The sequence below is a fragment of the Canis lupus genome, chromosome 22 (assembly GCF_048164855.1).
Source record: "Canis lupus baileyi chromosome 22, mCanLup2.hap1, whole genome shotgun sequence".
NCBI lineage: Eukaryota > Metazoa > Chordata > Mammalia > Carnivora > Canidae > Canis > Canis lupus.
The window spans coordinates 32,107,974-32,132,399 of record NC_132859.1 but is presented as its reverse complement, the minus strand read 5'-3'; the positions used below and the strand labels follow the sequence as shown (position 1 = coordinate 32,132,399).

Genomic DNA, 24,426 nt, shown 5'->3' with positions numbered 1-24,426 from the left:
CTTACCAAATGATTGCTGTTACTCCTCCTAGAACACCCCTATATAGGGAATGTCACTTTTTGTGGCAAAAGTATCCAGCCTACAAAAGGCTGAAGATAGCCCCCAGAAAGTCCCCTGCAACTCAGGAAGCCTGAAGAAATCCGTGCAGTGAGACCCCAGAGGACAGAAGCAAGTCGAGATTCATACATATGTCCAGAACTGAAAATTTTTTTTATCAAATGCCTTTTGAGGAATATTACTTTATAACATCCCTGAAAATTGGCAAAGACAGGTATTGGCTTCCAGCCTCCATAAATAACCATTGAGTAAAAAGTGGGTGTATTCTTGGGTATTGTTTCTATGCATCACTCAAGAATATCAACAGGACCCATTACCCTTAAATTCAAAAACATGTATTGGAGGATTATAAATTAGCATGTGATCATCGGTTAGATAGCCACCTATACCTCTCACATGAAGCAATATTTTATGCATGTAATACTGAAAATTTGCTTTTTAATATTAGTATATGACCAAAATAGAACATTGCATAGATTCCTTAAATGTCTGCATAACCTATTTTATCTCATTAAATCTTCATACTTTGACATTTTCATTTTCCTGATTGTGTTTTGTAATGGTTTGGTGAGGATAGTTAACAGAATCCCTGTTTTCTAGGTGTCTATGCTTTTCTACAATGGATTACTCTTTATTCTCGGATATATATTAGATGGGTTTCATTTATTTATAATGAATATTTCATAACAAAGTACCCTTCTGTAACAGAAAGTATCAAAGTTGGTTTTTAGTCCTGGTCATTGGCAACTGGTGGCTAGGAATGCAGTAATGACAATTTCCAATTTAGTGAAAGAATTGGGAAAGTTTTCACTGCCTAACTGCTGAAACTATGATTGCTGTAGCATTTCATTTATCTGTAGATGTTTTAACTGCTGTGTATTATTTACTGAATTTAAGAAATTGAGGACATAATACAAATTAGAATTGGAATAGAAAAGGAGTATCTGTTGAGTACTAGGCATTGCCTACTTGGTTAGAATATGACATTAAGTAAAAGAGAAAAATCCAGGGATCCCTGGGTGGCTCAGCAGTTCAGTGCCTGCCTTTGGCTCAGGGCGTGATCCTCAAGTCCCAGGATGGGCTCAGGGCGTGATCCTCAAGTCCCAGGATGGGCTCAGGGCGTGATCCTCAAGTCCCAGGATCGAGTTCCAGAATCGAGTCCCAGGATCAAGTCCCACACTGGGCTCCCTGCATGGAGCCTGCTTCTTCCTCTGCCTGTGTCTCTGCCCCTCTGTGTCTCTCATGAGTAAATAAATAAAATCTTAAAAAAAAAGAAATCCCTCTCCTCACAGAGCTTCCGTATTTCTGACCTTTCTTTGTTTTACAAGCTACATCCAGTTCATCAGCAAACTGTCAATTCTGCCTTCAAAAATATATCCTGAATGTATCCCCTTCTTCCTACCTCCTTCCCTACAGCTCATACCCTAGTCCAAGCTGCCATCATCTCTCAACTATAGTCTCCTACCTGATCTTGCTACTTCCTTTACCTACTATCCCTCCATTCCCCCACCATCCCAACACACAATAGTCTAAGTTGTCCTTTAAAATATAGGTCTTCCTCTTCTCAAAACCTTCCGTGGCTTCCCATCCTAGAGTAATACCCAAAATTCTTACAATGGCTGCATGGCCCGTAATCTACCCCCCCCCCACCCTCAACCAAGACCCCTCTGACCTCACATTGTAAAAATTCACCCCCTTCTCATTTCCCTCCAGCCACACTAGCCACCTTGCTATTATGGAACACACCAAACATTTCTGTAAATACTTATGACTTAACAATTTCCCATCTCTAGAACATTCTTCCCTTTACCTCTCTCCCCCAGCACTTGCTATAACCCTTACTCTGCTTTACTTTTTTCATGACCATCATAATAAATCTAAAATAATATATTTTTTACTTGTTTGTTTTAGTCTTCTGTTTCTCCCCTGCTCTTCCCACCCTCCCTCCTCTACATACAAGTACCTTGGGAACAAGGATTTTGTTGGTTGAGGTTCATTGCTATATGTATATCCAATAAATATTGGTGCAGTGAATGAAACTGACCTCTTTCTGTTAATGACATTGTTTCAATTTCTTCAATAAGAATTAGTGCTTAGTGTGTTCTTGATTTGTACCAGGCAAAGTTTAAGCACTTTACATATACTAGCTCACAAATACCCCATAAGGTTGGTTTCGTTCAATCAACCCCACTACATAGATGAGAACACTGAAGTGCAGAGAGATTAAGTCACTTTCCCACAGTCATACAGCTAGTGAGTAGCAGAGCTGGGATTTGAAATCAGCAGTTTGGCTCTCGAGTTGATGAAATTCAGGACACATTAACTTGAGCCCAGTGTTACAAACAGATCTCTCCTGATGTTCTCAAGTCCTCTCCCCTAAGATTCAAACTTGGTATCCATAACAAATAGCTTACCCAACTTGTATTTCCTGCTCTGGTCCATCAATCCATCATCATGAACTCACTCCTTCCCTACACTTCTTGTTTCTGAGCATTAATATATAGCCTACATTTCCCCCCCTAGAATTGGCAAATAGGAATTTTTTTAGGGCCCCTTCTTATAACTTTTGTTACGGACAACTTCATGAGTAGGTAGAGTCACAGTTAGTTTTCTACCATGACTAGAGGTGTGCTAGAAAAGACCTCTCAGAGGGTAACTGGACTGGATTTCAGCAAAATGCATCATACTAGTAGAGCTGCTTCTTGTTTAGGCTGCTCCCATTCTTGTTAGGCACCCAATTGTCAAGGATTGTTAAATATTTGGATTATACTCCCTGGAGGAAATATCATTATTAGTTTAAGTTTACCAAAGATTAGGACCCTGTGAGAATGCAATGAAAGACAACAATCTTTTGCTTACAGTCTGTCTTGAAAGGAGCTATAGGGCACTCTGTGGTCACTCTGAATGTCTTGGATACTTAAGAGGAAAAACACTGATGTGGGAAAATTGAAGCTCTGTTAGAACTGAGACTCTAGGACCCCATTACTAAGTACTAACAGAAGCATGTGCCAGGTGTTTAAAAAATGTTTGATGCAACAGATGGTTACAGGAGGGACAGAAGGTGAGAGGAAGGGTAAAAAAAAGTGATGGGAATTAAGAGCACACTATCATGATGAGCACTGAGTAATATATAGAATTATTGAATCACTATATCATACACCTGAAACTAATATAACATTGTCTGTTAACTATACTGGAATTAACATTTAAAACTTAATTAAAAAAAAAAAAGTTTGTTGAATGAGTAACTAAATGAATTCCTAATAGGTAATGGAAGAGTACTGAGGACAAATGCCACCTGGGCTGCCATGTACCAATTGTATATATTTCACATTGCAAAGCATCAGTTTTGCAATGTGCAAAGAGTAGGCACCCCCTAAATGTTGACCAAATGAATGAATATACTTGCTTTTCAACTGCCATTACATCATTCACATAAACTAAGATGCAAACACAGAAGTCTGGCTGCTCCTCCCACCCTGGTCCCTGCCCAAGTATGGTAGTCAGCCTCTAAGTTGGCCCCAGTGATCCCTGCCCCTGGTATTCACACGTTGTGTAGTTCCCTCCTGCATCATACTAGGGCTGGCTAATAAATGATAAGAAGTGATAGTATCTCACTTCTGAGATTACTTTATAAAAGATATTGGGACTTCCATCTTATTGGTTCTCTCATTCTCATAATTCACTCTGGGGGAAGCAGGCTGACATGTTGGAAATAGCCCTATGGAGTGGCCTATGTGGCTAGAAAGTGAGGTCTCCTACTGACACGCACATGAGCGAACTCAGGAGGAGATTCCCCCACCTTAGTCAAGCCTTCAGATGCTGCAACCTTCCTCAAGGTAGGTGGTGCAAACTCATGAAAGACCCTGAGATAGAAATATCCAGCTAAACCACTCTTGAACCTTGAGATAATAATGTTTGTTTTGTTTTAGCCACTAAGTTTTGAGGATAATTTCTCAAGCAGCAATAGATAATTAATCCACATGTTCTCTGCTGTCTGATAATGATGCTCCCTACTCAAGTCCTCTACGTACCAAGGATGCCACTGCTGTGGTAGTTTCTGCAGGGCAAGGAGTCCCACTCACTGCTGAAATGGACTATTACTTCCAACTTCCCAGAAATACAGTGGGGTTTAAGTAGGTGCTGAAATATGGATAAAGGGTATCAAGAAAGAGCATAGTCCAGGAATGGAAAAAAGGAAAGTTGGTTCAGAGGAGCCATCTTTAGACACCGTAGGAGTAAGATAGAAAGAGTCTGCTCTGAAACAGTCTACCATCAGAACAAAGGAAAGAATAATGATATCTAAGAGTCAGGGATTTGTTGAGCAATGTGATTATAGATAAGGTTCTCTTTGTTAAAGTTATCACACTGCTATTAGTACAGTAAGTAAAAAATATTTGAAACTTAGCAAAGCCTCTGAAGGAGACAAAGACAGAACAAAAGAAAGCCTTGCCCTGATTTTGCCTTTCTTATGCAGTACAGAGATGCTTTGGAAGTGGGCTGTCTGGATTCATGACCCTGGCTCCACTTCTTCCTTGCTGTGATCATGGACAAGGTCCTTATGATCTCATTGGCTCAGATCCTTGTCTACTAATGGGGCTTATTTTAATAGCTGATACTTACATCAGGTAAGAGAGAAGATTAAATGAATTAAGACATAAAGCAACTTAAATGGAGCTTGAAACAAAACAACTGTCATACAAGTATGAGCTACTAGTCTTTCTACTACTGCTTTGTTAAGGTCATGTCACCCTCAAGTCTAAGAGGTCTTCAGTTTGCCCCTTTTTCTTTTTTTTTTTTTTCTTGCTAAGAGTCTCCCTGCATCCTATACTGCTTAAAAGCCTATGCCCCCGGAGGGCACCTGGGTGACTCAGTGGTTGAGCATCTTCCTTTGGCTTAGGTCGTGATCCCGGAGTCCTGGGATCAAGTCCCACCCTCAGGCTTCTTGTAGGGAGCCTGCTTCTCCCTCTCTTCATATGTCTCTGCCTCTCTCTCTGTTCTCTCATGAATAAATGGGTAAAATCTTAAAAAAAAAAAAAAAAAAAAAAAAAGCCTATGCCCCCTAGGTTGCCCTAAACTGCTTAGGGGCAGAGACCATGCTTAGAATAAAGAGTAGGCACCCCCTAAATGTTGGTCAAATGAATGAATATAACTGCTTTTTTAACCACCATTTCCCCCAAATTATGGAATTTGGGGAGGTAGATGTAATTGTTCCATGTCATTCATTTTAACAGCCTTTCAAAGAATGCATAAGCTCTTTACTATTTCTTTTACATTCAGAAAATATATTAATGAATATTTTCCAGAGCTTTATGAACCCTCTGGCCCTCTCTGCACATTCCATGAAGAAAAACTGTGAAATCTCTTTATATATGGCCCAAATGAAGAAAAGATATAATTTGCCGTCTTTTCCTTATTGCTTTCATTTTCGTCTATAGTCATCTTGGTATTCCTTTGTCTACTTGGAAATGCACAGTTTTTTAAATAACACCCCTATCAAGATACAACTCACAGGCTATTCACCATTTAAAATGCGCAATGACAGTTTTTTTGGTATATTCACATATTCATGGGAGGACACAATTCTTGTGAATGGAAAAGAATAGATTCTTCCACTCCTTTCACTTTCTGTCTATTCTGTTATATTTTTCTACTGACCAGGACTTACTATAAGTACCCTGCAGGCAAACAATTTCCTTGGGCTCTCTGGGATTAATATTCAAACCAAGGTAGTATCATGAGAGAAGCCAAGTGTCAGGGCCGCCAATTGGTCATTTCTCTTACTAGCATGCTATGTCTCGGAACACTGGCTTTCCCCCATATCAGCTGAGTTTTCCAGAAAACTGACATCAAGAGGTGTAGTTAAGAATGCAAGAGGCTTACCTGTTTAATCTGTGAAAGAAATAGGGGAAAATAACAGAAGTAGGCAATGATATTCTTCAGCTACTATGCAGGTTTGTTTGACACCTGTGAAAGGAGAAAAGAAGGAGAGAAGATTGAGTAGAAAGAGCCTCAGACTGCAGTGCAGCTCTAGGGAAAACCTAGAGGCCAGCCTAACAAAACTCCAGCACAAACGCTGCCTGCAAAGCAGTTCCACATTGGGCAGAAATGGCCGGATCCTGATGCTTTCATCATGCTTAGTCATTTGCTAAGATTGCCCAGGAAGAGCGTGTCCTTGGCTCAATAGGTAAGATGAGTCCTAAAGGCCACTTACAGGCTGGAAGCTGTCAGCTAACTAAACTCCTTGCATCTGATAGGTAAGTCTTTCTTAAAGAGAGATCCAAGCCATGTATCTCCATAGCTGCAGACTTGCTTTGCACACATTCAAGAATATAGTTTTATACTAGACTTCTGTTTGTCCACCTGCCTTGGACTTGCTAACTTGGATGACCTCCTTCACTTGTGCTATGGCTCACCATCTCCACTTTAACCCAGGTTGGAAGCTTTGGGCTTTTGAGTATAGCTGATACAATGCCCCTGGTTCTTCCATTTGCATTTGTTTAATAGTTGCTATATTCAATCTTGTGGTGTGCTCAACATGCATTAGACTGGCCTCAAGAATCAAAACAAATACCTGAGTTCCTTGGAGATTTGTGAATAGAGAATTGGCTTTCTTATTAAATCCCATCATTCCTCTCTAATTTTTTTTAAAGATTTTAATTTATTTATTCATGAGAGACACAGGGAGAGAGGCAGAGACATAGGCAGAGGGAGAAGCAGGCTCCCTGCAGGGAGCCAGATGTAGGACTCGATGCCAGGATCCTGGGATCACGGCCTGAGCCAAAGGCAGATACTTAACCACTGGGCCACCCAGGTGCCCCTCCTCTCCTTTTAAAGGTAAGAGAAAGGGCCCCACCAAAGGATGCTCTGAAGAATACATAAGAATTCAAAGAGTTGGCTTCTTTTGTACCCCTCTCCCACCCAAAGTTGTTCCAAACTGCATTCCTAAGGAATTAGGTGCCACTGAGGAAGGTTCAGATGGCAGAGCTAAATAGAGTTATCTTTCCACTTGTTCAGAGTAAAGGGCAAACATATGCTGTCTCCTCTATCTACCCTCAGCCTAACTTTGCCAAGGACATTCACAACAAGCTGCTTCTTAACTCATGAATTAGAGAATATCAATTGATACACATGGTGTGTGTGTAAATATCTTTATATAGTGTATACATAATTTATTCTTAGTTTGACTCTCAAAATGTATAATTAGCATTGAATGAGTAATAAAAAGTGTTTTGCAAATACTTCCAGCAAGCTGCTGGGTATTTTTTCCTGATATATAGGCTAGGCTTTCATCAGTGCAATCTTGTGGAGGATGACCAATTGCATTGTTACCACCAAATTACATAAGTACTTCTTTCGGTTACACTAGTGTATAAACCTCATCTTGAATTTTTTTTAATTCACTTAAAATTTTTAATTAAGCCATCCACACCACATTCTTTTTTTCCCTTCCTGTTCTATGAAATCTTTTTTCATCTGTTATCTTTATTTTCCCCATTTTTTGTTCTCACTCCTCAATCATGGAATCTTGTAGGGTAGGGGCAGATAATGAAAGGGAAGAAGATAACGTATGCCTTTGGGGAGGGGATATTTAAATGAGGGACCAAGGAGTGTCCTGAGAAGAATAGACCGAAAGAAAGAAGATTGGAGACCTAAAATATTTACTTAAGGACAATGAACGCATCACTTTGGATAAAAGCGATTGTAAGCAAGACATAAAATCTGTCGCTCCTTGATTATTCCAGCTCAAGCTCCTGTAGACTGTTAGTTGAGTCCAAGGTGGGGAAAATACCCATGACTAAGAACTAAAAAGCTATTTATTTGCCAATAAAATACATTTGACATTATGGAGTTCTGGATTGCCAACAACTGCACAGTATAATGCAACAAAGGGAGGCAATCAGCCATTGCCATGTTGAGGGAGTTGACAGTACAGTGGCAGTGGAAAGGTGTGGGAACCAGCAGTTCGGTGGCTCTGCCACAGAGGTGCAAGTCTGGCCCAGGAAGGCATTGGCAGGAAAGAAAGGACTGTGTTACAAGCACATGTGGAGGACACCTGGTGACTCCCAGAGGAGATGGTACCGGGGACTCTGAAAGGAGTTCAAACCTCTTGGCAATAGTGGAAAGGATTTGGCAGGATGTCTAACTCAACTACTATCCGATTTAGAGATTTAGAACTCTTTCAAAATGATGTTCTTGAAGATCTCCAGTGATGAAATCTTCAAAAAGTTTACACTTCCCCAAAAAGTGACTCCCTCTTTGGGACAGTTTTGATCTTCTTAACCTCCCACATTCCCCCCTGATCCTTTTCCCATTATGCTTTTGGGGCATCCAATAATACCAACAGCTCTTTTACAAGAAAGCTTTTTTCATTATTTAAAAATGTCTAACATGCCCTGTGAGTTGTCTCCTCCCTCAAGTAAACTTCCCCCTTTTCTTCCTTTGTCCCTCATCCAGCACAGATTAGTGTTCCCTCCCCCATTTAAATCATTCTCTTCTAAATGCACTTGGATTTGTCTATGTTTCTCTTAAAATATAGTATCAGGAACTGAACACAATATTCTAGGAGGAGTCAGCTTAGCCAAGAAAAGAAGGAAGCTGTATGTCACCTGCTATCTCCAGCCAGGGAACCTCTGATTCTGAACTCCTAAATGTAATATAAATTCCCACGCTGCATGGAGATACTGCTTTTTAACTAAACATTATATTAGGGTCAAACGAATAAAAAAAAATTTTTTTTCAGGAGACTCACAGCTTAGGAAATAATCCTGGCATAGCTATTCAGCACATTCTAAATCTTTCTCTCTCAAATTAGTGTACACCCACCATTTCTCAGGCCTCTAGAAAATAAGGTTGTCAGCATTTAAGAATAAATTTGCCTCTTCCAGAAACTCTTGGTTTTCTAGAGATGTGGTTTTTGGGGGGAAAAAATGAAGGTATTGATTACAGGTCAGAATTATATACTTTTATCCCAATAATAGGGGAATTTACCCCCATAGAAGTTAGGTTAGTTTTTCAATTGCTCTTGAGATTATATTATGCTTTCATTTTGATAGTAAAAACTACAAATGGATTTCTTTTGGAAATTGTCAACTTTGGCTTCATCTACAGAGCACACAACAACAAATTATTAATATTTTCTTTTCAATCAGAATTTACTTTTACTTTTATTTACTTTTTTTATGCAAGAAAACTTTGTTAAATAAATACATTTACATTTATATCTAGAATATTTTCTGATAGAGACATGAATAATAATTAATCCAAACATGGTTGACTACACAATACAACTTCATTACATTTATACTATTAATGGTTTGTTTACTAAACTTTTCTTCCTTTCTGCCACAAATTCAACATTCCCAACATTTTATGTTTTTATTTCTTTTTTTAAAAATATTTTATTTATTTATTCATAGAGAGACACAGAGAGAGAGAGAGAGAGAGAGAGAGAGGGAGAGGCAGAGACACAGGCAGAGGGAGAAGCAGGCTCCATGCAGGGAGCTCGATGTGGGACTTGATCCCGGGTCTCCAGGATCACACCCCGGGCTGCAGGCAGCGCTAAACCGCTGCGCCACCGGAGCTGCCCTGTTTTTATTTCTAATAGCTGAGTTATATATAAACATGCTCTTGTCATGTTGTTTTTTTTTTTTTTAATTTTTTTAAAAAATATTTTGTTTATTTATTCATGAGAGACACAGAGAGAGAGAAGCAGAGACACAGACAGATGGAGAAGCAGGCTCCATGCAGGGAGACTGACGTGGGACTCGATTCAATTTAACTTCACCTCTTCATAGGGGAGTGACAAGTTTCTAGAAGGTTTTATGAGACTAGAGAGATTACTGCAGTTATTTTTGGAAAATATAGTCTTCTACAGATACATCAACTCCTTAGCTTGGAATCCCCTTTCTTTGGTTGTTCTCTATGAAGCCCAGCACATCCTCAGTGTTCTGCTTAGACATCACTCGCTTTTACTGTGTCACGTGTATGACTCATATATTTGTCTATTATTTCTCTTTATCCAATACACTTGTTGATATCTAACTTGTCATTATACTATGAGCTCCTCAAGAGCCAGTACTGCAAACACTACTAGCTCACTGTCAATCATCATATAGGTGACAAAGGTTTGATGGTGCTGAAGCAACCTTTCACTCCCATAGATGTTACTCCCAACCCACAGTTGAGTTCGGCCCATAGAGCCAGCTCAGTAAGGCCCCTGATCTCAGGCCACTGATTTACAGCTTTGCTACTCAAAGTGTGGTCCACAGACCAGCAGCAGCAGAGCCTTACCTGGAAACTTGTTAGAAATGCAGACCATCACACCTTATCTGAGACCTACTAAATCTACATTGTAACAAGATCCTAGTGACTTGTTTGCATATGAAAGTTCCGAGAAGCATTGTTTTAAAGAACAGCTCTGGTCCACTTCTGAATAAGTCAATGCAGCCAAGGGAGTGTGTCCATCTGGACCCCATGCCTCTGCTTCTAGGCTATGCTTCTAGTAAACAGAACTGTGGAATTATCTGCCCAAATGGCTCTTTCTGAAAGGGCACTGTATTTCTGTCATGTACCTCCCCTCTCCCTCCTGCCTGTAAAGCCCCTCATGGTATAAGGTAGACCCCGGGAGGCAGGCTGTGGCTGGGACTTCCCATTTGTACCTTTTGCCTTGGGCCCCAATAATAGTTAGAAGTAAGCTAGCAAGGATAATCATTTTTCCAGCCTTGCTGGTGGGATTTTGATAGGGATTACATTGAATTTATAGTTCAATATGAGGAGAGTGGCCATCTTGACAATACTTAGCCTCCCAGTCCAGGATCATGACATGTCTTTCCATTTACTTAGGTCTTCTTCAATTTTTTTCAATGATGTTTCCTAGTTTTCAGCATGCAAGTCTTATATTTCTTCCATTAAATTTATTCCTAAGTATTTTATTCTCTTTGTTGTTTTTGTGAGGGAATCATTCTTTTAATTTCTGATTTTTTATTGTTAGTATATATATATATATATATAGACATATATATATATATATGGTTAACATATATGTATATTGTTGTTTTTTTTTTTTTTTGTATATTGTTTTTGTAAGCTTGCTAAAGTTCTTTATTACTTCTGGAAATTTTTTTGTGGATTCCTTTGGATTTCCATATAGGATCATGTCATCTGTGATTAAAGGCAGTTTTACTTCCTTTTTTTCCCTTCTAGTTGCCCTTAATTTAAAAAGAATTTTTTTTTTTTTTATTGCACTAGCTGTAGAATCTCCAGTGTGAAGTTGAATAAAATTGGTGAAAGCAGACATCTTTGCCTTGTTCCTAATCTTAGAAGGAAAGCATTCAATATTTCAGGCATTAAGTATGATGTTAGCTGTGGGTTTTTTATAGATGCCCTTTATCAGGTTGAGGAAGCTATCTTCTATTCTTAGTTTGAGAGTTTTTATTATCAATAAATGTTGGATTTTTTCAAACGCTTTTTCTGTGTCTATTGAAATGATCATGTGTTTTTTCTGCATCTTTTGAGATGATCCTGTGGTTTTTGTCTTTTATTCTATTAATCGACTACATTTTCATTTTTTCTTTTTCATTTATGTACTTTCAGGAATTTTTAGGGCTTCCTGAAGTTCAAAGCCAAAAGTTGTTAAGTTTCACTTCTTCCATTTGTCTTGGAGGCAACTAATTTTCTTCCTTGAAATAAAATAATCTGTTTGTCAAGTGTTACTCCTACTGGGATGAGTCTAGTTTCTCTTCCTTCTTTTGGGTTTTAAGTCATCTCAGGATTTTGTTGAAATACTCTAAAATGAATTAGTCTTCCAAGGAGCAAATGGGTATAAATTTATATAAAATTTAAACCTACTCAGGTAAAACCTACCCTCTCGGTCATTGCTTTTGCAAATCACTTGAGAGCCAGAGGAAAATAAGTCTCCAGATACTGCTTATCTAGAAAAAGTTGTAGAAACAGAATTGAGGACTGGAGGAGAGAGATGATGTATAGACAAAGATTCTGCAAAGAATCTTGTTTGAGTGAGCACTTAAATTAACAAAACCCTACCCTTTACCACTATGTCTGATACCTACCATCAAAATTGGTCTTTGGAAAAAAAAAAAATCAGTCTTTGAGTCCAGTATCAGAAGTATTGTGTGTGTGATAAGATAAATAACCTATTTTAAATGGGCAAAAGAGAGATGCCCGGGTGGCTCAGTGGTTGAGCATCTGCTTTCTGCTCAGGGCATGATCCCAGGGTCAAGGATGGAGTCCTGTGTCAGGCTCCTTGTGGGGAGCCTGCTTCTCTCTCTCTGCTTGTGTCTCTGCCTCTCAATCTCTCTCTGTCTCTCATGAATAAATAAATAAAATCTTTAAAAAAATGGGCAAAAGATTTTAATAGGAAGTTTAGAAAAAAACCTGTATGAGTGGGACTAAAAAACATGTGAAAAGGTGCTCATCATCATTAGTCATCAGAGAAATGCAAACTAAAATCACAATGAGATATCACTACACACCTTAACAGATGGCTAAAAGTGAAAAGGTTGACAATACCAAGTGTACATGAAGATGTGGGAAAAACTGGAACTCTGTTGTTTTCAATATGCTGGTAGCAATGTAGAATAATATGGTCACTTTATTTTTATTTTATTTTATTGTATTTTAATTCCAGTATAGTTAACACACTGTTATATTAGTTTCAGGTGTATAATATAGTGATTCAATAACTTATACCATCACTGTTGACAACTGATTGGCAGTTTTTTATAAAGCCAAATGTAAACTTACCATATGACACATATATTCTGCTCCAAAGTATTTACTCAAGAGAAATCACAATCTATGTCCAAGAAAGAATTGTATACAATGGTATTAGCAGCTTTGCTCATAATAATTCTAACATGGAAATAACCCAAACGTCCATCCACATGAGAATGGATTAAAAAAAAAGGTATATCCATCCATACAACAACATGAATGGACCTCAGAAGCATTTTGCTGACAGAGAAAAAGTCAGACACAAAAAGTACCCACTGTATGATTCTATCTATATGAACCTTGAGCAGGTAAAACTCATCTCCAATGATGCAAAGCAGATCAGTGGGTGCCTGGGGCTGGGAGGTCAGGTGTAGGATGAGATTAACTGCAAAGGGGCAGGAGAATATCTTAGGGTGAGGGGTAGTGTTATATAGTGTGAGCATGGAGATATTTGCACAGGTGTATATTGATTATTAAAACCCTTTTCACTGTGCACTTAAGATAGCTGACTTTTATTCTACTTCAGAAAAAGTTGATCTAAAAAGAAAAACTATATACATAGTGAAGAATATTGAAATAGAAACTTTTCTTGAAGATTGATTTATTGTTTATTTCATTCATTTAGAAGACAGAACAATTTTTTTTAAAGATTTTATTTATTTATTCATGAGAGATACACAGAGAGAGGAGGAGACATAGGCAGAGGGCTCCCTGTTAGGAGCCTAATGCGGAACTTGATTCCAAGACCCCATCATGACCTGAGCCAAAGGCAGACGCTCAACCACTGAGCCACCCAGGTGCCCAAAGCAGAACAGTTTTTATGGGAAGAAGATATGGTTCCTGAGACACACTGTTCCAGAAGGAAGTTTGAGTGACCTGCTACTTTGGTGAAATCCTTCAGGTGACTGATGGCTGCAAGGAAAGGGATCCTGGGGAGTAGGGGATGGATAGGAATGGAGGGAGGCTAGAATAGACTTCCTGCTGCATAACTGTCTAGATGCTCTCTGGTACAAAGCCATTCACTCTTTGTTACATTTCTACTAGAATTATTTTGTCTTTAGTTTTTCAATTTGTTGAATGTCACTCTCCTAAAAGGAGTGACAAAGAATTTCAGGAGAAAATAGAACAGTTGAGTGGGATAGGGTGAGGGACTGGAAACATTCAGACAAAGACTGCTTAATTATGTTGTAAATAATTTACTGCTGAGAAAGAAGAATGACAAAGCCCTTAAAGAAGCAAGGAGGAGTGGGCTGGGGTGTTCCAGAGGCCAGGGAAGCTTGTGTACTCCTTTGACTTAATCTTGCATTATTTTTCTTCTTTACTGCTGTCAGACAGCTCTTGGAAGGTCTGTATGCTCATTTATTTAATTTAGCATTTAAGTCCCATGTAACAAGCTGTACCCATGATTTTCAAACATAAATGTGTACAAGACTCTTGTGGGGAAATGCAGGTTCCTGAGCCCCATCCCTGAGACTCTGCTTCAGTTCCTTCAGGATCTTCATTTTATCCTATATGGTTTGGGTACATTGTCTTTACAGACTACATTTGAGAAAAACTGACCAGGAAGGTTATAGGTGAGAATAAGTAAGCATAATTTGATGATCATATTTTCTTTTCCAGAGAAAAGAAACACAGAAGTGATCAAAAGAAATCTTACATTAAGAAAAGCATCAGAGGCATCCAGGTGGCCTAGTCCATTAAGCATCTGCCTTTGGCTTGGGTCATGATCTCAGGTCCTGGGATGGAGCCTTCCATTGGGCTCCCTACTCAGCAGGAAGTCTGTGTCTCCCGCTCCCTCTGCCCTTCCCCATCTCGTGCTCTCTCTCTCACACGTAAATAAATACAATCTTAGGGATGCCTGGGTGGCTCAGTGGTTGAGCGTCTGCCTTCAGTTCAGGGCCTCATCAATTCCCAATTCTGAGAATTGAGTCCCGCATCAGGCTCCCTGTGAGGAGCCTGCTTCTCCTTCTGTCTCTGTCTCTGCCTCTGTCTGTGTCTCTCATCAGTAAATAAATAAAATCTTAAAAAAAAGAAAACATCTGTATTTATTTCAGTGAGGGGTGTGTATGTGTATGTGTGTGCTTACACACTTGTGCACACAGTAGGAGAGAGCTAAGATATTAAGTAGGAGATTTAGAGCCTTCTGATATAGGGAACATATGCTTTGCTACTTATCACCCTGACCCAGATCTGGTTTTAAAGACTCTACTAGTCTATGCCTCAAATCCTTTTTTCCCAAAGCCCATCAAATCGGTAGCAAATGTGAAACATTTGCTGGCCTGTCCACCTAATCCATCATAGTACAATACAAAAAGATACGAAGAGACTGAGGTGGATAAAGGAAATCAATACCCGTTTCCTGTTCTTTACCTTGAGATCCTTTGTCTGGTTTCACTATGTCTTCAACAGAATAAGAAACATAGCTTGAATTCCCAATCAAAATCAGATAAAATGCAGGCGATAAGACATTGTGTCTTTCCTTTCTGAAGATAAGAAATTTGGGTTATAACAGAGCCAAATTGCCTAAACTCACTGCAGTTTTTTAGTGATTAGAAGTTTTTTGTGATTCATAGTAACTTATATATTTAACCATAAGGTATTTAGAAACAAGGCAAATATTCTAACAATAGAATGTTGAGCAAGTTGAACAAATATTTTAATTCTCCACAAATTATAAATAATTCTGTATACCTTCCAAGTTAGATTGTAATCTTTCTTTTCTTTTTTTTTTAATTTTTTAATATTTTATTTATTTATTCATGACAGAAAGAGAGAGAGAGAGAGAGAGAGGCAGAGACACAGGCAGAGGGAGAAGTAGGCTCCATGCAGGGAGCCCAAGGTGGGACTCGATCCTGGGTCTCCAGGATCACGCCCTGGGCCAAAGGCGGTGCTAAACCGCTAAGCCACCCAGGCTGCCCTCTTTCTTTTCTTTTTCAAGATTTTATTTATTTATTCATGAAAGACACTCAGGAAGAGAGGCAGAGACACAGGCCAGGGGAGAAGCAGGCTCCATGCAAGAAGCCGGATGTGGGACTCTATCCCCGTACCCTGGGATTATGCCCTGAGCCAAAGTCAGATGCTCAACCACTAAGCCCCCCACATGTCCCATAATCTTTCTTTTAAAATTCCTGAGTACTGGGACACCTGGGTGGCTCAGTGGTTGAGCATCTGCCTTTGGCTCAGGGTGTGATCCTGGGATCCTGGGATCCAGTTCCACATCGGGCTCCCTGCATGGAGCCTGCTTCTCCCTCGGCCTGTGTCTTGGCCTCTCTTTCTGTGTGTCTTCCATGAATAAATAAATAAAATATTTTTTTAAAAATCCCTGAATACTATTACACTGTACATACATAAGCAAATATAAATATATCCATGATTTCCACACTTTATGGAGCAATATAAACAAAAAATATAATAGTTCATTATATTTTCTAGCCTGATGGCCCCATAGAGCAGTCTTTGCAAAAGTTTTCTAAATTGTCTATGAGTTTTTTTTAAAAACCATGTTTTTAACACATATATATATATATATATATATATATATATATATATATATGTCATTTGGACACTTAGAAAATTATGCGCTTATTACATACATACTACATGGTTTTCATTTATGAGTGAAAGATTTTTCAAGTATGAGATCAGCTGCTTCTTGATAGCATACCTAAGGCATTTCTTCAAAATGGTCATGTAGTAAAAGAGAATAAACCTTATTCCTTAGCCTTTGCATAGAAATGTGTTTAGTATAATACTTGTAGATGAGATCAATAAAGTTATAGGAGACTCTAAGAAAAAGATGGAGAAAAAAAGCCTATTTACAACAGGTTAATAAAGCTCATGTGCTTGCCTAATAGCCACATTTCCCACCTACACATGAGCATCAACATTCAAGTATGGTTAATGTGGGCTACCTTTCATTTTGTTTATTATTATACAGCTAGGGTTATGCCTTCAAATTGTCCCCCATAAAAGAGGGAGTTGCTTAATATCCAAGTACTTATGGTGTTTCTCCTCTTGTGGGGCTCTCTTGATTTTTAAGTTTTGAAATACAACAGAGTACTACTTGGGAATGAGGTATTAGCCTGAAATGACCCTCTTTAACATAAGCCTTAGATGTTGATAGAAGTCCCTGGTGAAATAGGTTTCAAGTTTTAAAAGGAGGCAAAGAAATGTAATACAGCTATAATTATTATTATAGGGAATGTGATCTCATAAATACTTGTATAAGATATCATTGCAAAAAGCTCTTAAAATTACTTTTAAAACAAGTCAGAAAATTATTTAGTTCACAGGCTGAACTAGAAGGAAACTTTCCTTCTAGTTATATGTGATTTAGGATAAATTCTCTAATAGTATACGGATTTAAAAGTGCTCTAATTCAAAAACCTACTTGGACGTTAAGATGATGTATTGTAATAAGCTGTTGGATGAATCCGAGATTAGTTCTGGTCATAACAATGATGCTGTATTTTGTTAATTTCCATTAGGATTGCCCTGATCTAACAATTATTGCTTGTCCCTGGGTGAAATATAAGTGTATGTGTTCCTTTGTAAGCATTTGCTTATAAGAGAATGTGTTATGCTAAAAAAAAAGGAGTGATTAACAAATTTGATCATCTTCTCTTCTACTTTGGAGCAAAGTGGAACAATTGGGCTTAGCTGCTGCCCATGTAATACCACACGTGGAGTTAAGAAAGACTGATGAGCCCAGGTTTTGGGCTGAGACTTTTCCATCCATAGCCTCTCCAATCCCTTTGCCATGTTCATGTACACAAGGTTACCTGCATGCTTTCATTCCCAGCTTCTGTGTCTTTGTTGAAGGGTTGCCCCAAGTGTCTAGATTCTAATTTCCCTACACATGGAGGGTTGGCAGTACCTAGGAATTTAAGTTCTCCCAAATACAGTCCTTAGCCAATGGTTAATAGATGCAGGGGTATAATATACTCCTCCCTGGCCGCCTAATGGGAATAACTGAGGAAGTACCTATACTGTTGCCAGAGCTTCCCTGTAGCATCAATCCAGTGACCAGCTGTAGGATTTTGCTTGATAACCTTACTGGCCTCCTTTCTTCCCTAGTTTTCACCATTGATTTGTTCTGGGAATGTTTCCTAATCAATCACTTTAACATGAATCCTAATCTCAAGGTCGGTTTCTAGGGAACTCTTCCTAAGAGAGGTGGTTCATTGTGGATGCTTGCAAGTGCCTTGCCGGGGTCACAGAGGTCGGCCCACACACCTGAATGAAATGGATACTACCCCTGCAGCAGGAAATGAGATGGGCTTCCTTCTTTATAGTTGATTCTGGCCAGATCTCTCCTTCGGGACCTAGGCATTCATTTCCCCAGCTTCTGGGAACATTGGCAGCTCACATTCTTCTCTGTGAATTGTCATTAGCCAAAGGGCAGCCCCCATGGCATGGCTGTTCAATGTGGAGTTCAAGGCCAGGTCTGCTTGTCTCCATTTGGGACAACTTTAAAGTGCTATCCCAACTCTAGAACTTCCATGGCATCAACTGAAAACTGTTGTTATTCCTTGTAACCCAATTCCTTCTGCCCAGCCCTGCTTTTTTATTCCCCAAGGTATTCTGAAGGACATTCTTCCATAAAACTCTTGCCAATAAATCTCTTTCTCAGAGTTTGTCTCCTGAGGAAACTGACCCAAGCTATATTCTTCAACCTTGAGAGAGAGGGGTGGGTGACCAAACTGACAGTTGAGAGGTCTGAAAACAAAGGCTTAGAGAAGTAGCTTGCTGGAGGCTGCATAGTTTGTAAGGATTAACAGAATCTGACTCAAACCACCTGGGTTTGAATCTGGATACCTTTCTATTTGCACATAAAACATCTAAAATGTGTGGCTAAATTTTCTTTTTGGAGGTTTTTATTTTCATTACTTATTTTAATAGTATATTAAAATATTTTATTTACTAGTTTTTGTTTTCTTCTAATGAGAATAACTCCTAACTACATATGCTTCAGGATGATGGGCCATGTTAAACTTCTCTCTACCAAGTACACTTATTTGTACTCTAAGATTAAAAAGGGAGTTTTCTGGCACTCAGTACTCAGAAAAACATCCAGGGCAATACTGTGTGCTCTAAGGATGTTTCTATATGTTGGAAGGAAGTTTCCATCATGTGCTAATGATAACATTTCCTTTTGGAGCATATGCCCAAAAGAATAGCAGCTTAATGGGAGAACTTTGATTAACTGCCCAGACAAGTTTCTGTCAACTACTATTAATAACAAAAGATATATATGGATCTGAACACTGTGCGCACACACACATATGTACACACTCACACATACTGGATCCTCCCTTTCCTTCACCATCTTATGTTGGGGTCTGTCAACCTTGAGCAAATAGGACTATAAAAAGTGTTCATTAAATTATTTATTGTGCCTAGCTGTGCTATGGCTGCAGAAAATGAATAGGATTATGCCTGGTGTTTTGCCAGATATGGCCTAGTATTAATAAAAAGAGAGACATAATCTCATCTGCTGTGAAGCTTTAGAAGAAAAATAAATTCTGAAGAAAATATTCTTGATAACATTGGAAATTAAGTCTATAATAGTTTATTGATATTTATTAAATACATTTCATTAGCACTGTTGAGATGGGAAAGCAAGGAGTAAAAGGGAAAAATGAAATGTGGGAATACAGGTTGGCTGGCAAGAATGACAGAGTGAGCCTGATAAACAGGATATGTCTGCGGTTGATTGGTATCCTCAATTTCACTGTTTTTTTCTGACCTGTCATGGATATTTCTCTCTTGAGTTTATGAACAAGGAGATAATCATGATGTTCTGCTGCTGCTGTCCAGTAGAATTTTCCTATATCTTCCATGCCCAATATGATAGTCAGTAGCCATGTGGGGTTATCTAATACTTGAAATGTAAGTGCAACTGCAGAGCTGAATGGTAATTTTCTTTAATTAAAAGTTAAATTTAAATCGCTGTATGTGGCCAGTGGCTAGTACATTGGATGGTGCAACCTACAATTATGTAATAAGGTGAAAATTTTAGTTCTTAACATTTATCATTAGGATTCCTTTTAGGTATAAAAATGACTTTCCTTAGGATGACTGGTGCTAAGCCCATTTAGGATATATATTCCACTTTATATGTATTAGCTTATTTAATTCCCAGTTTAACTCAATGAGATAGTAATTATTATTATTCCCATTTTAGAGGCAATGAATCTGAGGTTAAAAGAGATTAAGTTACTTGCCAAGAGTCACATAATAAGTATAGATCCAAAGATGTGTCTGTCAGTGGATACAGCAGATGCTGCAGCATCATGGCAGAAGGACGAATTGCTTGGCATGAATTAAGGGATGGTCTGAAAAGATGATGAGATGAGTGAGAAAAATGGAGAGAGTCTGAGATTCTATGGGGTGAAAAGCTCATGAGGCTGTGGGGAGGGGACTTGGGTTATGTTATAAACATGGTAACCACTAGCCACATATGCTTATTTAAATTTAAAGACATTAAAATTAAATAAGTCTAAAATTCAATTTCTCAGTTATACTGGCCACATTTCAAGAGTTCAAAAGCCACATGTGCCTAATAATGACTGTAGATATGGTGCAGAAGTAGGGCATTTCCATTATCATAGAAAGTTCTATTGGACAGGACTGAGTCATAGGACAGTTCAGGATGACTGTATCTATTGACCAGGGAGGTGGTTTTCACTGATGTAAAGTAAATCTCTCTTTCATCTTCCCCCCAAATTACCAGCAAAGCCCATTAATTTCATGAATGGCCTATAGGAGTAAATATAAATTGAAGAAAGGGTTATATTTCTTGCCTAGGTCAATATGACATGGTATATGGGATGAGCTTCAAAAGCAAGAGGCTGAAGTCTCAGGTGGTCACATAAGTTGTAAAAGGTGTTCTTAGGGTAGGATTGGAGCTTAAACTCCCATAAACTGTGGAATTAGGGGAGTGATGGTGGTTCAAACTAATTTTCACTAAGATTTGTGGATACTGCGACCCTCTCTCCTCCAGCTGGCAGTATTCATATGACCATTCTTATAATGTGAAAGAGGGAATTATGTTCTACTCTTATTCTTGATCTCATAATCTTTAAAACATTTGTCAAGTTTTCTTGAAAGCTGCAATTTGTAGTAAGTTTGTATTTATCCATCCTGCTACTGATTTTAAGTCACCACACAGGAGACATTCCTGGCTCTAATTAATAATAATGGTTAGCAATCTAAGTACAAAACACTGTTTTAAGCATTTTATACATATTAAACTCATTTGTTCCTCAGAGTAACTCAAGGAAATAGTGTTCTCCTCATTTTAAAGGCAATGAATCCAAGGCACAAGAGAATAGGTAACTTGCCATGAGTCCCATAGTGAGAGAGGCAGGATTTTTCCTCAGAGGCCAACACAATGTCTTTCTTGGGTTTCAATAGGCAGGTAACCAGTGTCTTATGGTTTGTTGGCCTGGCTCCTGAATCTTGCCCTTGTGTGTTGCCTTCATGGATACCTCGCTGCAAGAAGAGTCAGCTCTGCAGGTGAATTGAATACATTAATTCACATGCCCATCATTTCTGGGAGTATGGAATTGAAACACTGAAGAACATCAGGGACACCCTGAACACTTTGTAATTGTGAAGGAGCCAACCTCTACCCTTTGGGTGGAAAATAAAAGTTTCCCTGCCCAACTGTGCAGCTCTCTGAAGGAACTAGCTGCCAAGCTATTGAGAATTTCTGGATGTTCACTGAATACCTAGTTGGCATAATTTCACCAGCCATATTACAGGAGAACAAGCAGTAGAGATATAAGCAATCTATAATTAATTGCATATTATACTCCCGTAGAATGGTCGTGATGGGATGGACTTTAGGTATCATCTGGTCCAGACGTTTTCAATGGCTGGGTTGTAGACAAGGAAGACTTTTAAATATGTGGAAGCCAGGTCCTACCCCTGGGGACTCTGATTCCATAGATCTGTGGGTAGGATCTGGACATCTGTACTTTAAGAAGATGTCCACTAAACAGAAATTCATTGGTCACATTTGGAAGATGTTAGAGAAATAACTAATTAATTTAAAATCTGCCAAATTAAGGGGAAAGCATGCACTCATCCTTCTTTTCACTTACCAATGCTAACAGGAAACTTGAATAGCTATTTAGGGAAAATTTCTCATTACAGAAGATTGCAGCTAGTATGTAAAAAAAGAGGTAAAATATCATCATTCTTAAATCCTAATGAATCAATGGATCAAGGCAATGATCATCAATAGCTGTAAATAACACAAAATGGTCATCCTGATGAAGGTACACAATACCACGTATAAAGTGTTCTCACCAAAAACTTAAAATAGAATCTCATCAAGTCTCTATATCTCACTTTCAATTTATAAGAGATATAGAGGACAGAGGAACATGCTAAACAACCCTACCAGTATTCAGTAATCAAAATCCAGACTATGACAACATCTATAGGTCAAATAATCCTGTTTCATCCTCAAATACATTGAAAGGGGGAAAAAGATGAGGGGGAAATCCCTGGAAAATGGATCTTGATAAAGCTCTTGACTTGATCCTACACTTAAAATTATATATTGTTAATTTTGTTAGGTGTGATAATTACATTGTAGGTACTTTTAGAGTTACTGTAATGTTTATGGATGAAATAAATATTTATGAATAAAATAAGAAGATTTACTTTAAATTATGTCAGAGAAGGGAGGTAGGTAAAGGATTATATGAAACAAGAATAGTCCTAAGTTGACAACAGTTGAAGCTAGGTGATGGACAGTAAGCAGTCATCATACCATTTTTGCAAGTTATGTATATGATTGAAATTGCCAATCAGAAAAAGTTGATAATAAAACTGTGTCCCAAAATGCAAAGGCTGTGGCTTACAGAAAACTACAACTCTCAGGCTGAATCCAGTCTGCTGCCTGTTTTTGTTAATACAATTTTATTAGAATACAATAAACTGTACCTATTTATTTGCCTGCCTGTTGTCTACAATGACAGAGTTGAGCAGTTGCTGCAGAGACTATGTGGTCCATAAAGCCTAAAATATTTGCCATCTGGCCCTTTACAGAACATGTTTGCCAACTCCTAACTTAGAAGAAGTTACAAACTGAGAAAAGAATTAACTACTAATTTTTTGTTTGGTTATTGTTATACATACCATTTCTCATGTGTATGTTTCTAATTTTTTTCAGCTTTTTAAATAATGTTAGAAGGAATATTAGAATTCAAATATCATTTTGTAACTCCTGATGAGTCACCAGTTGTAGGCAATGGTTATCAATAGGAGTAGGTCTAGGCATTGGTCATCAAAGAGTAATACATAATAATATTGATGTAATAATGTGCAATACTATGAATGATGAATGGTTTAAGCTATTGTTCTAAAAAATATATATAAGCCTAGGTGATTCCAATGACTGTACCAAGTTGAGAACATTAACCTCCTTTCTCTTTATTATTCATATGTGAAAAAGTTAGGTCACAGAACAGATACCAAAAGGGAGTACCCACCCAGAGACCCAGACATGTTTCATCATGTGAGTTCTTCCTGCCCTCTCACGGTGTACTAGAGTGTTTAAAACAAAACAAAATGGTATATGAATCCTAGCAAGATATGCTTTGTATCAGTTTTCTCTATCTCAATTCTGGTAGTTCCTATAAACCATATCGGTCAGTAAAATATTGTGTCCTGTAGCACCATTACCTGCCAAGTGGAGAGAGAAAGGAAGATAGTTATGTAATACCTGCCCCTATAGTGATGGCCCATATATTATCTGTCTAATCTTCTAAAGAATTGGGTGGTGCAGAGGGTGGAGTATTATAATATTCCAATACTAGCTTCTCTGAAGGACTAATATATTGCTGATTTAGTAGTGGTCAAAGTTGAGAAGTGGGAAAGGAATGGTTGGGAAAAACTCTAAGGAAACTTGGGCTCTCACAAGGCTAAAGGAAGTAATGCTGGAGTAGCAGAAAAGCTTGAAGCTGAAAGACTTGGTTCAAGTCCTGGCTTTTTTCTTATGACAAGGTGACTTAGAAAAAGCCCCTTAACCTTTATGAATTGCAGTTGCCTCTGATGTAGCAGGCTAACTTCACAAGGTTGTTGTGAAGATTAAATGGAGTAATGTATCTGAAAGAATTTTGTAAACTCTATAACACTAGGTAAATAGAAGTTCTCATTACTTAGGCTCATTCATTTTGCCAATGAACTAAAGCCATCTTTGGTGGTTGCCAAGTTCAGGAACGTTAAAAGAAGCATTTGGCTTTCTTGCAGATGGGTGATTTACACTGAATCTAAGCTGTTGCATGCTGTCTTTTTAGACTAAATAGCTTACTTTCCATTTATTCTCTTGTCTCTAGGAAGGGAGCTGGATGTGTCATGGAGAAGAAGCATAGAATGAAAAGAGATGCAGGAGTTGAGGCAGCCATACACTTCTTTTAGAAGCAGTATCCCTCTATAATTTGGCAGAGAGAAGGTAAAACGAATACAAAGTAATGTGTGATAGAAAACAGAACTGAAAAAAAAAAAGAAAAAAGAAAACAGAACTGAGGGGATGCCTGGGTGGCTAAGCGGTTGAGTGTCTGCCTTGAGCTCAGAGTGTGATCCTGGAGTCCTGGGATCGAGTCCCACATCGGGCTC

General features: G+C 38.4%; 1 protein-coding gene and 1 long non-coding RNA gene across 7 annotated transcripts in view; one reads left to right on the top strand and one right to left on the bottom strand.

The window, feature by feature from the left end:
- The window catches only part of UBE2E2 (ubiquitin conjugating enzyme E2 E2), a 471,670-nt gene that overhangs the window by 371,053 nt on the left and 76,191 nt on the right, over positions 1-24,426 (bottom strand). For 2 of the 4 annotated variants that reach the window (XM_072792951.1, XM_072792954.1), the window contains exon 2: positions 5,941-6,024. The exons of 1 other annotated variant lie outside the window; for it this stretch is intronic. The gene's annotated coding sequence lies outside the window, so the exon portion shown is untranslated. Of the gene's footprint in view, positions 1-5,940; positions 6,025-15,162; positions 15,276-24,426 lie in introns of all 4 variants that reach the window. One more of the 4 variants, XM_072792953.1, reaches the window with a different exon arrangement.
- Positions 1-24,426, top strand: part of LOC140614114 (uncharacterized) — a 79,123-nt gene that overhangs the window by 1,669 nt on the left and 53,028 nt on the right. For all 3 annotated transcript variants that reach the window (XR_012015011.1, XR_012015009.1, XR_012015010.1), the window contains exon 2: positions 24,147-24,262. This is a non-coding gene — a long non-coding RNA (uncharacterized lncRNA). The remainder of the gene's footprint in view (positions 1-24,146; positions 24,263-24,426) is intronic.